The 16,791-nt window shown below is 40.5% G+C and overlaps 1 non-coding gene across 1 annotated transcript; it reads left to right on the top strand.

Annotated features, from left to right (window-relative positions):
* The first annotated feature begins 16,018 nt into the window (after positions 1-16,018).
* LOC117274104 (small nucleolar RNA R16) lies at positions 16,019-16,096 on the top strand. The gene has a single exon (XR_004504187.1). It is a non-coding gene; the product is annotated as a small nucleolar RNA R16 (small nucleolar RNA).
* The last annotated feature ends 695 nt before the right edge of the window (positions 16,097-16,791 follow it).

The raw sequence follows: 16,791 nt of genomic DNA, 5'->3' as shown, positions 1-16,791 counted from the left end.
TCTAATGCTACTGATGATGCTTGAATAACAAGGATATCTCGGGCCATTATTGAAAGTGTTGGAAAAGTCATGCCACGCTCCCTCCACCATGCCAAAAGTTGTTCGTTGCCTTCTTCGTCTTTAATATTTTCCAATCCTTGATTAAGATAAGTATCAAGTTCATCATCAATAGAGGAATCAAAACTTGTTATATCATCCATATCTTCCCATAGAACTTCTACTCTAGACTTAGAAGTAGAAGGAGCAGTTTCACCACCTGTTATTTTTATAGATTTATATTTATCAAACATTGATCTAATATAAGAATATATGTTAGCTTGGCAGTCTTCGAGAGATGGTTGTTCATTTTCTTGAATTGCTAAATTCTCATAAATTTTACGAACAAGTCCCATTGCACCTCTTAATTTTAAAGATGTGTTAAGTATAGTAGAAATTAAATAAACTTGGGGAATAGGGAAAAAAATACTTTTTAAATCTTACAATCATTTCATTAATGGTCGGTGCATAAAAATACTAGTGGGTGTTTCATCTAAATCTTCTTCCTCATTTTCTTCATCCTCATTTTCTTCGTCCTCAATAAAAATATCATTGCCAAATTATCTTTGTAAAGTTTCATGATCTAGTTATTCTCCGAAATTAATATTATAACATGCGGGGGGTTGAAAAAATAAAGTTTCATCAACATGAGTCATTTTATCTATATGTTTTCTAATTCTAGGAGAAGGGTTAGGATTAGGATTACTACTACTTTTACCTTTACTACTTTTTTTACTAATTTTTTTAAAGCCAAATACATTTAGGTGCCATAAAAATATGGAACGAGCACCGTGATTAAATATTGAAACTTGAAGAAATTACCCAAAATATTGCTCCAAATACTTGACGAATTAATTTGAAACTTGAAAGTTGCTCCAAATATTTGCCCAAATACTTGAAACTTATCACTTGATAGTTGATAGTGAGAAAATTGAGAGAATGTAAGAGATTCAAGAGAGAATGATTGATTTTTATGGGAAAAATGAAGAAGGATTGGGGTATTTATAATAGAAAGCCAAAGTATAATTTAATAAACTAAGGGGTTATATTAAAAGTTTTTTTTTTGGGGGGAGGGGGGGTGTTTTGGGGGGAAGGGGGTGGAGGCCAATTATAGCCATTTTTTGGCCGTTGGGAATGACTATTTTTGCAATTGGAGCCGTTGCCCAATGGCTAGAATTCAAAAAAATAAAATAAAATAAAAAATAGGACGCGGGACAGACGGGTGAGATGGGACGGGACAGGACGAAACGGGATGGGACAAACGAGACAAAATGGCCATCCCGTCCCATCCCGTGTCATGTTTAACATGGGCCCATCCCGTTTAGAATTAAGTGGGACGGGACCGGGACGGGACGGCCCGTCTCGTTGGACAGCCTTAGCGCAGTCTGACGCTCCAGGTTCTTCTGATTCCGGTTCCGAGTTTTCGGAAACTGAAGAAGGATCGGAAGGCGATGATGCCGAAGACCAAGCTGGGAAAAATATTGAGCCATCGGTTGAACCATCTACTACTTTCGGGGATGCGGATACTTCTCTTCCTCCTGATTCCGGAGAAACTGCAGTTTAGCTTTTCGTTTCTTTTTCTATTTTGTACCTTTATCATTTTGACGCATCCTTGTAAATAATAACATATTTTTTGCTCAAGTATATTTTTTGCTCAAGTATCGTTTGAGTCTTACTTTCGTTTGAATATTCATGCAAGTCTTTAACTTTTGTACTTGCTCAAGTATTCTATGCATGTTGTTTTGTTCGCGCTTTATTATGTGTAAATCTCGGATGCTTTTTCTTCGAAGCATTTTGGTTCCGAGTATTGTCCCTTTTTCGTGAGGGTTTCCATGAGTATTTGCGCAAGTTTGCTTTTTGTGTCTTTTTCATATGCGGCTTCGGGCGTATTTTTCCCCGATGGCATTCTAGATTCCAGGCATTGATTCTTCCGGAACCAACCCTTTAACGAGAGGGTTTTTATAAGAGATGGCCCTCTTATGTTTACAGTGCTCTTGAAGAGGACATATCATGTTCATTACATCGCTAACATTTGAAGTACTTGCTTAACTTTCAAATGGAAAAATTAACTCATCGTTCAGATAAAAAACAAGATAAAAACAAAAGGATATCTTTTAATTTAATTCCTTCTATTTTCAAAAGTACATAAGCATTTTGCTATGCAGAAAAGAAATTGCCATGACTTGTGGCTATCTTGTACAACTTATTTCTACGGGGCTGGTTGCGCAGTCCCCGATCCCGATGATGTATTCTGTTCCCGGATTTTTGTTCCCTTATTGACGTGGCATTCAGTGTTGCCGTATTCTCATATCATTCCCCCTCCAGTGTTCGAATGCGAAGAATGCGAATTGGAACACTGGAAGTCTTGTATCTTCAAAGATTCCACCAATGAATTGCTAAGTAATCCTTCACTCGGCAACATATCTTGTTTCTCCTTAGGAACCCATGCTATCGAGCGAAAGAATACCTAACAGTCCTCTAGTGGTTTGTGCTCGTGAACGATCGGGTAACCTCTGTTCGGTAGCAAACTTAACTTCCCGGTGGGAATTTGCTATCGAACTAGAGATTACCTAATCGCCCCCTAGTGAAGCCTTGGCATCAGAGATCTTATTGTTGTTGTCTTTGTAGTATGCTTTTCGTTGCTGCCTCGTTAAAAACCTTGCCAGAAAAACCCAATTGGGACAAAAACTGAACGAAGGGAAAAAGAGTGCAGCACATACTTTCCGTTTGATTATTTTTTGTCAGCAGTAATATCTTTTGAGGTGAGCTACGTTCCAGTTGTTAGGCAACTTGTCTCCATTCTGGTCCTCCAACTCGTATGATCCTTTCCTAGTGATAGCTGAAACCCAGTAAGGGCCTTCACATATTGGGTCTAACTTGCCCGCGTTGAGTTCCCGGGTGTTTTGAGTTACCTTCCTCAAGACCAAGTCTCCTACTTTGAAATAACGGAGGTTGGCTCTTCGATTGTAATATCGCTCCATTCTTTACTTTTGAGCCGCCATTCTGACATGCGCCAAGTCCCTCCGTTCCTTGAATAGCTCCAAGTTGATTAGCATTGCTTCATTGTTCGATTCTTCGTTCGCCTGGAAATACCTTAAGGTTGGTTCCCCTACTTCTACCGGTATCAAAGCTTCTACGCTGTACACAATGGAAAAAGGGGTTTCTCCCGTGCTTGACTTGTCCGTTGTTCGGTAGGCCCATAGAACCCCAAGTAATTCTTCGGGCCAGTTGACTTTTGATGCTTCCAACCTTTTCTTTAGATTTTGTATAATCACTTTATTTGTTGACAATGCTTGACCATTCACGCTCGGATGATAAGGTAAAGAGTTAATCCTCGTTATCTTCAAATCTTCAAGGAACTTTATAACTTTTGCGCCTATATATTGCGGCCCATTGTCGCATACAATCTCTTTGGTATTCCAAACCGTGATGACCCAAAAGGTCATCTTATGTTTTAGAACTCGAATCTGCGCTCTTAAGCCTTAAAAATCTCATTTTACCCTCCTCGATTTGCGTACACAGTCCGGGTAGATTTTCGGAAAGGTTTTATGTTGAAAACTAATGAAAATAAGAATTTTTGCCTTAAAAGTTAATTTTAGTTGACTTCGGTAAACATTTTTGGTAAACAAGCCCGGATCCATATTTTGACGGTCTCGGTGGGTCCGTATCAAATTATGGGACCTGGGCATATGTCCGGAATCGAATTCAGAGGTCCCTAGCTCAAGTTATGAATTTTTGATAAAAATTAAAAGTCTGGAAATTAATTATTTTTAAAAATTGATTGATGTTTGGCATTGTTAGTACTGGGTCCGTATTTTGATTCCCGAGCCCGGTACAGGTTCATTATGATATTTAAGACCTGTCTGAGAAATTTGGTGATAAATGGAGTTGATTTGACGTGATTCAGACCTTCCGTTGAGAAAATAGTAACTTTGAAGTGTTCTTGAAAATTTCATTCGATTTGGTGCTAAATTCATAGTTCTAGGTGTTATTTTGGCGATTTGATCGTGCAAGCAAGTTCGTATGATGTTTATAGACTTGTGTGCATGTTTGGTTTGGAGTCCCGAGGGCTCGGGTGAGTTTCGGATAGGCCATAGGATGTTTTGGACTTTGGAAATCTGGTTTTTCTGCAGAGTCTGTGTTCTGGCATGTCCTTCTTCGCGTTCGCGAAGGTACTCTCGTGAACGCGAAGAGTAAACGGGCAGTTGAAGTTTTCTTCTTCGCGAACGCGAAGTGATGGGGGACTTACCCTTCACGAACACGACCGGCTCAACACGAACACGAAGCATGTGGGGACCTGGGGAGGGGTTGGTCGTTCCTTCATCGCGAACCCGAGCCATGCCTCGCGAACGCGAAGGCCAGAGGGGAGTAATCATCGCGAACGCGAGCTGGGTCTCGCGAACGCGAAGGCTTGGCAGCCAGTACCCTTCGCGAATGTGACAGTGCTCTCGCGAACGCGATGAACATTGTCGCCCAACACTTAACAGAATCCAAAAATGGGATTTTAGCCAAAAATTCATTTTTCTCAAAAACCAAATGGTGAGATGCGATTTTTCAAGAGTCATTTCTTCCCCAAATTGTTGGTAAGTGATTCTAAACCATTTTCTTTAAATTATCCATTACATTTCTTGAATTTGTAACCTAAAATCTAGAGTTTTCATTATAGGATTAGGGGTTAGGGTAGAAACTAGGGATTTCGGAAATTTGAAGATTAAGACCTCAATTTGAGGTCAGATTCCAAGACTAATTACATATTCGGGCTCGGGGGTGAATGGGTAAAAGGATTTTGGTCCGAACCTCGGGTTTTGACCAAGCGGGTCCGGGGTCGATTTTTCGACTTTTTGGAGAAAAATTTGGAAAATTTAATTTACGAAAAACAATTGATTCTTTTAGCAATATTTGATATTATTGAGTTATTTTTGAATAGATACGTGTGGTTTGGAGGTAAATTCCAAAGAAAAAGCTGTGATTGAGAATTAAGTGGCCTTCGGAGCGAGGTAAGTGTCGTGTCTAACTTTGGCTTGAGGGAATAGGTATTATGTGTTCATTTGCTACGTGTTTGGTTGTTAAATACGATGTATGGGTGAAGTGACGAGCATCTATGCGTCGTTGTCGAGTCATAGCATGCGAGTGAAATTCTATCCTTCTCTATTTTGTAGCCTTAAATTCTACTATCCATGCTTATCGGGTTATTTGAAATGATGGGTGACTCATATCTGGTTTCACTGAGATTTGGTAACTTTCAAATATTGATTCAAGGTTGAGATTACTTTGTGCTATTGATTATGGGTAAAATACTGGTTTCTTTATGATACTTTTATCTATCCATCATTATTGATTTTATGATTGGTGAGGAAGAGTGTAAAGCATTAAGGGTGATGCCGTGCATGCATTATTTATATTGTGAGGAAGAGTGTAAAGCACGAAGGGTGATGTCGTGCATGCATTATTTATTTGGTGAGGTTGAGAGTAAAAGCACGAAGGGCGATGCCGTGCCGTTCTATTTATTTATTTGGTGAGGTTGAGAGTAAAAGCGCAAAGAGTGATACCGTGCCGTTCTATTTATTTATTTGGTGAGGTTGAGAGTAAAGGGTGATGCCGTGCCGTTTTATTTATTTATTTGGTGAGGTTGAGAGTAAAAGCACGAAGGGTGATGCCGTGTAGTTTTCCTTTGCTGTTTTAATCGCTCAATTCATTTAAGGATTTTCTGTTTAATTCTATCTTTTTATTATTCTCACTCTTTATGTTGTATTCCCCTACTGTATGTCCCCTTCCCATTTTTTCTGTGTTATTGCTTTATTTACTGTTGTTGCCACTGGCATGATTATACTGTTCAGGTTATATGTGGGTGTCTTATCCTAGCCTCGTCACTACTTCGCCGAGGTTAGGCTCGACACTTACCAGTACATGGGGTCGGTTGTACCAATGCTGCACTCTGCACTTTCTGTGCAGATTTTGATACCGGCTCAGGTTGATCGAGATCTGCTATAGGTCCGCTGTCCGGAGACTCAAGGTAGATCTGTCGGCGTTCACAGACCTTGAAGTCCCCGTCTATCTTTTATGTCCTACTATTTTCTTTCATTCAGACAGTTGTATTTCTTTCAGGCTATTACCTGTAGTAATATCTAGAATGCTCGTGAATTGTGACTCCAGATCCGGGTGGTAGTAGTTAATACAGTTTTATGATATTCCACGCTTATTATATTTTATCTTAGTTAATTATTGTTAATTACTGAATGGAAATAAGGAATTGGTTAATGATTCTCTAACGTTGGCTTGCCTTGCAAGTGAAATGTTAGGCGCCATCACGGTCCCGTCGGTGGGAAATTTTGGGTCGTGACAGTTGGTATTAGAGCACTAGGTTGCTTAGGTCTCACGATTCACGAGCAAGCTTAGTAGAGTCTGGAGGATCGGCACGGAGACATCTGTGCTTATCTTCTAGAGGCTATGAAGTTTAGGAACAAGTTTCACTTCTATTCTTCCCTGTCGCGCGATTTTGCTTTCTCAATACTGATTGAACTCTTCTACTCTTATTCTCTCGCAGATGGCGAGAACACGTACCACTTCCTCCACTGAGCAGTATCCAGAGCCTCCAGTGACAGCTCCTACGCGGGGCAGAGTTCGAGGCCTGGGCAGGGGCAGGGCTCAGCCTAGGGCCCGAGCAGCAGCCCCAGCAGTGGAGCCTCAGATAGAGCTTGACGAGAAGGTTCCAGCCCAGACTGTTCCTGCTGGACCAGCTCAGGTTCCGGAGGGGTTCATTGCCACCCCAGTACTTCAGGACGCTTTGGTCCGTTTGGTGGGCCTTATGGAGAGTGTGGCCTAGACCGGCGCATTTCCCATGGCACCAGCAGTCTCTCAGGCTGGAGGAGGAGCCCAGACTCCCACCACTCCCGCTCCGGAGCAGATAGCTCCCCAGTATCAGGTTTCAGCAGCTCAGCCAGTCGGATTAGTTCAGCCGGTTATTGCGGCACAGGTCGGAGATGGGCCAGCTATGTCTTTCGAGGCTTTATGGAGATTGGACAGGTTTATCAAGCTCTTTCCTGTTCACTTCAGTGGTCCTCCTTCAGAGGATCCCTAGGAGTATCTTGACAGCTGTCACGAGGTTCTATGAAACATGGGAATAGTGGAGACCAATGGGGTCGATTTTACTGCATTTCAGATGACTAGTTTTGCCAAGAAATGGTGGAGAGATTACTGGTTGACCAGACCAGCTGGGTCGCCTGCTCTTACTTGGGACCAGTTCTCTCAACTCTTCATAGAGAAGTTTCTGCCTATCACATTGAGAGAGGAGCGTCGTCGTCAGTTCGAGCGTCTCCAGCAGGGCAGTATGATTGTTACTCAGTATGAGACCCGTTTTGTGGATTTGGCCCATCATGCTATTCTCCTGCTTCCCACCGAGAGAGAGAGATGGTGGAGAGGTTTATTGATGGACTTGCTCAGCCTATCAGATTGCAGATGGCTAAAGAGTCTGGGAGTGAGATTTCTTTTCAGGAGGCTGCTAATGTCGCCAGACGAGTCGAACTAGTTCTTACTCAGGGAGGTCAGGGGTCTGACAAGAGACCTCGTCATTCCGGTGAGTTCAGCGGTGCCTCACCTAGAGGCAGGAGTACTTTTAGTAGAGGCTATCCTCCCAGGCCATTTCATTCAGTGCTCCAGGCATCCCACGGTGCCTCAGGTGGTCGTGTCCCTCAGATGCATTATTTCGACCAGCTAGCCTACAGTGCACCACCAGCTCCTATTAGTGCACCTCCACTCCAAAGTCATCAGGGTGGTTATTCAGGTTGACATGGTCAGTTTTAGGGTCAGTAGTCACAGTAGCCGAAGTTATGTTATACTTGTGGTGATCCGAGGCACATTGCTAGATTTTGCCCTCGGGCGATGGGCAACTCACAACATCAGAGTTCTTGTGCCATGGTTCCGGCACCAGTTGCTGTACCACCTGCTCAGCAAGCCAGAGGCAGGGTTCACGCAGCCAGAGGTGGAGAGGTGGAGACCAGCCAGCTAGAGGTCGTCCCAGGGACATAGTTTAGAGTGGTGGGGCCCAGCCCCGGTGTTATGCTTTCCCTGCCAGGCCTGAGGCTGAGTCATCTAACGTTGTTATCACAGGTATTGTTTCAGTTTGCAGTAGAGATGCTTCAGTTCTACATGATCCGGGATCTACTTACTCATATGTGTCATCCTATTTTGCTTCCTATTTGGTTGTGCCCCGTGATTCTTTGAGTGCTCCTATGTATGTGTCCACACTAGAGGGAGATGCTATTGTTGTAGATCGTGTTTATCGTTCGTGTGTGGTTACCCTTGGGAGTATGGAGACTCGTGTAGATCTTCTACTTCTCGACATGGTTGATTTTGATGTCGTACTGGGTATGGATTAGCTATCACCTTATCATGCTATATTAGATTGTCACGGCAAGACAGTGACCTTAGCCTTGCAGGGTTGCCTCGATTAGAGTGGAGAGGAAATCTTGGCCATTCTGCCAGTAGGGTTATCTCTTATATGAAGGCTCGGCATATGGTCGAGAGGGGGTGTCTAGCTTATTTGGATTATGTCCGCGATTCTAGTGCGGAGGTTCCTTCCATAGATTCAGTGCCGGTTGTTTGTGAGTTTCCAGAGGTGTTTCCTACAGACCTGCCGGGGATGCCACCCGACAGGGATATTGATTTCTGCATTGACTTGGCTCCGGGCACTCAGCCCATTTCTATTTCGCCATACCGTATGGCCCCGCCAGAGTTGAAAGAATTGAAAGAACAGTTACAAGATTTGCTTGATAAGGGCTTCATTAGACCTAGTGTCTCGTTCTGGGGTGCACCTGTGTTGTTTGTGAAGAAGAAATATGGATCGATGAGGATGTGTATAGATTATCAGCAGTTGAACAAAGTCACCATCAAGAACAAGTATCCATTGCCGATGATTGATGATTTATTTGATCAGCTTCAGCGTGCCAAGATGCTTTCAAAGATTGATTTGAGATATGGCTACCATCAGTTGAGGATTAGGGCATCTGATGTTCCTAAGACAGCTTTTCGGACTCGGTATGTGCATTATGAGTTTCTAGTGATGTCATTTGGGCTAACAAATGTCCTAGCAGCATTCATGGATTTGATGAATCGGGTGTTCAAACCCTACTTGGATTCCTTTGTGGTTATGTTTATTGATGATATCTTGATCTACTCCCACAGTCGAGAGGAGCATGAACAGCACCTTCGGATAGTTCTTCAGACTCTGAAAGACAGCCAATTATATGCTAAGTTCTCAAAATGCAAGTTTTGGTTGAGTTCAGTTGCTTTCTTGGGTCATGTTGTATCAGCAGAGGGTGTTCAGGTGGAACCTAAGAAGATTGAGGCAGTTCAGAACTGGCCTAGACCCACATCAGCTACAGAGATCCGTAGTTTTCTGGGTTTGACGGGCTATTACCATCGATTTGTGGAAGGGTTTTCATCCATAGCAGCCCCATTGACCAGATTAACCCAGAAGAGTGCCCCGTTCAGGTGGTCAGACGAGTGTGAAACGAGCTTTCAGAAGCTCAAGACTGCTTTGACTACGGCACCGGTATTGGTGTTACCCACAGGTTCAGGATCTTATACAGTATACTGTGACACATCTCGTATCGGTCTGGGAGCGGTATTGATGCAGGGTGGCAAGATTATTGCATATGCTTCACGGCAGCTGAAGGTTCACGAGAAAAATTACCGTGTTCATGATCTAGAATGGCAGCCATTGTTCACGCGCTGAAGATTTGGAGGCACTATCTTTATGGCATGCCATGTGAGGTATTCACTGATCATCGGATCTTGCAATATTTGTCCAGGCAAAAGGAACTCAATTTGAGGCAGAGAAGGTGGTTGGAGCTATTGAAAGACTATGATATCACCATATTGTATCATCCCGGGAAGTCCAATGTGGTGGCCGATGCTTTGAGTAGAAAATCAGCTAGTATGGGTAGCCTTGCATATATTCCAGTGGGTGAGAGACCGCTTGCATTGGATGTTCAGGCCTTGGCCAACCAGTTCGTGAGGTTGGATGTATCTGAGCCCAGCCGTGTTCTAGCTTGTACAGTTGCTCGGTCTTCTTTGTTTGAGCGCATCAGAGATCGGCAGGATGACGATCCTCATTTACTTGTCCTTAGAGACACAGTGCGGCGCGGTGGTGCCAAGCAGGTTACTGTTGGAGATGACGGAGTTTTGAGGATGCAGGGTCGTATCTGTGTGCCTAATGTGGATGGACTTCGTGAGTTGATCCTTAAGGAGTCCCACAGTTCCCGGTATTCTATTCATCTGGGCACCGCCAAGATGTATCAGGACTTGAGGCAGCATTATCGGTGGAGGCGAATGAAGAAGGACATAGTTTCTTATGTAGCTCGGTGCCTAAATTTCCAGCAAGTAAAGTGTGAGCATTAGAGACTGGTGGTTTACTTTAGAGGTTAGATATTCCTGAGTGGAAGTGGGAGCGTAGCACTATGGATTTTGTTGTTGGACTCCCACAGACTCAGAGGAAGTTTGATGCAGTTTGGGTTATTGTGGACAGGCTGACTAAGTCAGCATATTTCATTCCTGTGGTAGTTACATACGGTTAGCAGAGATTTATATTCGGGAGATCGTCCGTCTTCACGGTGTGCCCGTGTCTATCATTTCTGATCAAGGTATGCAGTTTACCTCGCACTTTTGGAGGGCAGTACAACGTGAGTTGGGAACGAGGGTTGAGTTGATCACAATATTCCATCCTCCGACGGACGGGTTGTCTGAGCGTACTATTCAGATCTTGGAGGATATGCTTCGCGCTTGTGTTATAGACTTCAGAGGATCGTGGGATCAGTTCTTGCCCCTTGCAGAGTTCGCCTACAACAACAACTACCAGTCGAGCATTCAGATGGCTCCCTTTGAGGCATTATATGGTAGGCGGTGTCGGTCGCCAGTTGGGTGGTTTGAGCCGGGAGAGGCTCGGTTGTTAGGCACAGACTTAGTACAGGATGCCTTGGATAAGGTCAAGATTATTCAGGATTAACTTCGCACAGCTCAGTCTAGACAGAAGAATTACTCTGACCGTAGAGTTCGTGATATTGCATTCATGGTCGGAGAGAGAGTGTTACTTCGGGTATCACTCATGAAGGGTGTAATGAGGTTCGGAAAGAAGGGCAAGTTGAGCCCTAAGTATATCAGACCTTTTGAGATTCTGGAGAGAGTGGGAGATGTGGCTTACAGGCTTGCGTTGCCACCTAGTTTAGCAGCTGTTCATCCGGTATTTCATGTGTCCATGCTTCGAAAGTATCACGTCGATCTGTCCCATGTGTTAGATTTCAGCTCTGTCCAGTTGGATAAGGATTTGACTTACGAGGAGGAACCAGTGGCAATTCTAGCCCGACAAGTTCGCTAATTGAGATCAAAGAGTTACCCTTCAGTTCGAGTGAAGTTGAGAGGTCAGCCTATTGAGGTAGCTACTTGGGAGCCCGAGTCCGATATGTGGAGTAGATATCCCCACCTTTTCACCAGCCCAGGTACTTTTCTATGTCCGTTCGAGGACGAACGATTGTTTTATAGGTAGAGATTGTGATGACCCAAAAGGTCATCTTATGTTTTAGAACTTGAATCTGCGCTCTTAAGCCTTTAAAATCTCATTTTTACCCTCCTCGATTTGCGTGCGCAATCCGAGCAGATTTCCGGAAAGCTTTTATGTTGAAAATTAATGAAAATAAGAATTTTTGCCTTAAAAGTTGATTTTAGTTGATTTTGGTAAACATTTTTTGGTAAACGGGCCCGGATCCGTATTTTGACGGTCCCAGTGGGTCCGTATCGAATTATGGGACCTGGACGTATGCTCGGAATCGAATTCAGAGGTCCCTAGCTCAAGTTATGAATTTTTGATGAAAATTAAAAGTCTGGAAATTAATTATTTTTAAAAATTGATTGATGTTTGGCAAATTTATTACCGGGTCCGTATTTTAGTTTCGGAGCCCGGTACAGGTTCATTATGATATTTAAGACCTGTCTGAGAAATTTGGTGAGAAATAGAGTTGATTTGACGTGATTCGGACCTTCGGTTGAGAAAATAGTAATTTTAAAGTGTTCTTGAGAATTTTATTCGATTTGGTGCTAAATTCGTAGTTCTAGGTGTTATTTTGGCGATTTGATCGAGCGAACAAGTTCATATGATGTTTTTAGTCTTGTGTGCATGTTTGGTTTGGAGCCCCGAGGGCTCGAGTGAGTTTCGGATAGGCCACAGAATGTTTTGGACTTTGAAAATCTGGTTTTTCTGCAGAGTGTGTGTTCTGGCATGTCCTTCTTCGCGTTCGTGAAGGTACTCTCGTGAACGCGAAGGGTAAACTGGGCAGCTGAAGTTTTCTTCTTCGCAAACGCGAAGGCCTGGTCGCGAACGCGAAGTGATGGGGGACTTACCCTTCGCAAACACGACCGGCTCAACACGAACGCGAAGCATGTGGGGACCTGGGGAGGGGTTGGTCATTCCTTCTTCGCGAACCCGAGTCATGTCTCGCAAACGCGAAGGCCAGGGGGGAGTAAGCATCGCGAACACGAGCTGGGTCTTGCGAACGCGAAGGCTTGGCAGTCAGTACCCTTCGCGAACGCGACAGTTCTCTCGCGAACGCGATGAATATTGTCGCCCAACACTTAACAAAATTCAAAAACGGAATTTTATCCAAAAACTCATTTTTCTCAAAAACCAAACGGTGAGAGGCTATTTTTCAAGAGTCATTTCTTCCCCGTCCGTAAATAAGGTCCAAACTCCCGATGTCGATTCTGACACCATTATTGACTCCTTGGCCGCCAGAGGCAATAGTCCCGAACTGAAATCGGCCACAAAGTCAGCCAAGACTTGTGACTTAATTGCAGTCCTCAGTTTATATTCAATATCGAACTCGCTCATTTCGACGGCCCATTTGGCCAATCTATCCGAGAGCTCGGGTTTATGGAGGATATTCCTCAGAGGGAAAGTAGTTACCACAGCTATCGGGTGGCATTGGAAGTAGGGCCCCAGCTTCTGATAATATATTATCTTATCGAAATCAGTAATTTTTTCTACTGGTCCAAGTCGGGACCAGAGAAAAATATTATCTTAGAGAGTTTATTAATTTACCGAGTATTAATTTAGAGAGGTTTTGCTGCAATACACTATCCTAAAAACATAACCTGATATTTTAATATCAACTAGTAACAACACAATTAATAGTTACTATAATTCGTCAAATTGCAATAATATTACAAGATCCATCAGTCAAAACAAAAATGATAGTAATTAGATGGTGGTTAGTTGGGTCATAATAGATGGTGTTTTTTTTTTATTATAAAATATAAAAGTTTGGGATAATTTTTAAAATTGTTAAAAAATCAAACAGTGATATTTTGGGCCAAAAACAGGTGTAGAGCTAGTTTTGAGATTTGAAAATTTTATTTTTAAAATCTGCCAAACCATGGACAAAATCTATAAACAAACATGTTTTGCCAAATATTTTTGGAAAAAATTTGGCAAAATCTATGGTCAAACGGGGTGAGATAAATTTGATATTTTATAACTTGGGCCAAGTCCCCCTGAACCAAAAAGGCTGGCCTTGAGCTCGGTTTCAGCTCGGCTTTGTGTTACATACTTGTATTAGTGGAGTTGTTTGAGTTCAACATGGAAGACTAGCTCAACTTGATTCAATGTGTAAGCTTATAAGATTAACTTGATATTGAAGCTTAAGAATATTCGTGGAAGTGCGTTTGGTTCAAAATCTTGAAAATGCATTCCTGTAAAATTACTTTTAGTTCTTTGCCAAAAAGTTTGTTTCAACTAAATGCTGAGAAGCTTTTTTTGAACTTTGTTCTGGAAAAATTTCTTTGTTGGCATTTGGTTGAAAAATGCAAAAACTGCTTTTATTTTTCACATTTACATAACGCCATCTAATTTTCAATTTTTTTTTTTAAAGTTATGTTGTTTTTAATTTGATAAATAAATGTCGGTTTACAAGTTGAAACACCTTTTTAATTTCAAACGAAACCGCATAAGATAACATGGTAGTTATATGTCTTTTGAAAATGTATTGGATGCTTTGCGTAAATAATTAAAAATAAACAATAGCTTTGAAAATGTATTTATTTATAGTACTATAAACTATGCAAATGTACTTTTGTACTCCCTCCGTTCACTTTTACTTTTTCAGTATTTTAAAAATAAATTTTCACTTTTAACATATCAAAAGAAGACAATTTCTCTTTTCTTAGGGCATCTCCAACCCTCCCTCATTTCTCCGTAATGAAGCCTCTTTTTGCCAAAATGTGGCTCCAACGCTCCCCATTTTTGCCCCCAAAATGGGGGATGAATAGTGTTGGTCCAAATTTGGAGTGACACTATTCACCTCCTTCATTACTATTCATCCTTACTTTATTATTGTTTTTATTATTTAATTCTTTTAATTTATCTTTTTATATATACATAATTATGTTTATGTAATATCTTTATAATATTAATTTTTACATCTTAACTTTGGCGTATAATTTTGATAAATTAATTTTCGTGCATTTATTATTTTTATGTAAAATTGTAAGTTAATTTTATTATAAGTTATAATTATACAAAAAAAATATAATCATCTCAAAAAATGAATGGTGCAAATATAAAATATTAGATGTTGCTAAAATTGAAAGGTGCGAATATAAAATATTAGATGTTGCTAAATTGAAAAGTGAAAACTGAAAATGCATTAAATGAAAATACATGAAAATTGAAAATACATAAAAATTAAAACTACCGTAAATAACATAATAACTTAGTAGGGCCTATGTCATTTCCAGATACACCAAAGTTATTATAGTATTGAGTGAATGAGGCCAATGATTGTTGTGGTTGTGACTGTGGAAATTATTGACTATTTTTATACATTATTCGTTGTTGTTCTTGTCGCAAAAATTCACGACGAGTCGGATCAACAATAGAATCCACATCGATTATTAAAACTTTATTTTCTCCTTTCAATTCTTTTAGTCATAGTTTTTCTTTTTGAACAGTTAGATTTTTTTTTTGTCTCAGTTGCACTATTCACGCCTCAACAATCCGATTATTTTCTGATTGGATTATCTTCATATTAAGGATAAAGATGCTCATTTTGCACTTCGTAATACATTAATAGATCATTTATGGGAGTATACTAGAGGTGGAAGTTGAATATTTATGTAATATTTAATCAGAATTTTACCATAATGTAATATGTATTTAATTATCTTGTATCTCAATGATTTCACTTTTATTTGTATTATCCGTTAATATATATAATTTATAATATTTGCTTATAAATTATATTATTTAAAAATTTATGGTATAAAATAATTTTATATTAAATTATATGTGTGGTTATAAAAACTTCTCATTAAGGATAAAATGAGTAAAATGAAGACTTTAAAGTTGAATTATTTCTAAATTTTAAAATGTATTAATTATTTTAAAATAGATTAAAAAGAAAAGTATCTTATCTAATTTGAAACGGGGAGTAACAGGAGGACAAGTAAAAGTGAACGAAGTCACTATTTGTGTTTTGCTCGCAACGCATCACACAGAGAGAAAATAAAATAAAATCCGGCTCGCCCACTATAGTTTTTTCTCCAAAGAAGAAAAACCCTAGCATTCTCAAAACACTATATAAGCCCAACCCTAGCCGTTTTTCCAATATCAGTCCATCAAAGGGTAAAAAGAAAGAAAGAAAAAACCTAGCCGCTATTGATTGAGCTATTCCGATGACTCTTTGATTCTATTTGTCTATTGCTTCTCAAAAATGTTGGTCATTGCTGTTTAGTCTTTATTGTATTTGCATCGGATTTACCCTCTTCTTGTGCCAGCAGATTTGCTGTATGTATAAGGAGTTATAGCTGATGCATAAACTGAAAAGGTTGGCTTACCAGCCCATTGCACTTTATACTCCATTGCTTTGGGGTCAAATGGACCTTCCGATATCTATATTTTTTCCCTCTGTTTTATTTGATAATTTGATGGCTCTGTTATATTGGCAAATGATGATACTTATTGTTTACACTGAATAATCATGTGGATTAAATACTCCGCTTATTATCTGATGCCATCAATTTCTTTCTCTCTCTCTCTCTCTCTCTCTCTCTCTCTCTCTCTCTCTCTTGTTGAACCCCGTTTCTTTTTGTAGTTCATATACTTGTCAGAGAATTTTTAGTCTGATATTAATTAAATATTTATGTCAGTATAAGCGCGAATTAGGTAAATTCCTAATTCTTGCTCTTTGATGAGAGAAAAGCAGACGGGCGGTCAGAACCTGATGCCGTGTTGAATGTCTGCATAACTTCCTTTCATGGAATTTCTCTGAGAGCTATAGCTATTCTAATTTAATTTCTTTTGAGGTTGTAATTTCTGTCTGCTGTGCCTTTTTTCTTCCATATAATTTGTCTTTAGTTATTCATAATCAGCTTGCAGTGATGAACTTGCTAAAATTATGTCTGGACATATGAAATTGTTCATGATTAATTAATTGTTTGCAAATTCTGAGCAGCTTTCTCACTCTTTTAGTTCATGTTTTTTCTTTCCTTTGTTTTTTGGCTATCTATTTGTGGCTACACGTTCTTGAATTAAATACAAACTTATTGACATAAAAGGTGTTTTTTAACTCAATTGAACAAACAAATGGTGCAGTAAATTATTCCTGTTGATTTTCATAAGGAAATGGTGCAAGGAAATAAGTGATTCAGCAAATCAATCCACTGAGGAAAGAACATATTCTTACACTATGATCACATTATATTCCCTGTATA

This window comes from Nicotiana tomentosiformis, chromosome 11 (assembly GCF_000390325.3).
Source record: "Nicotiana tomentosiformis chromosome 11, ASM39032v3, whole genome shotgun sequence".
In the NCBI taxonomy this organism is placed as follows: Eukaryota; Viridiplantae; Streptophyta; class Magnoliopsida; order Solanales; family Solanaceae; genus Nicotiana; species Nicotiana tomentosiformis.
This window is presented reverse-complemented; position numbering and strand designations above follow the sequence as displayed.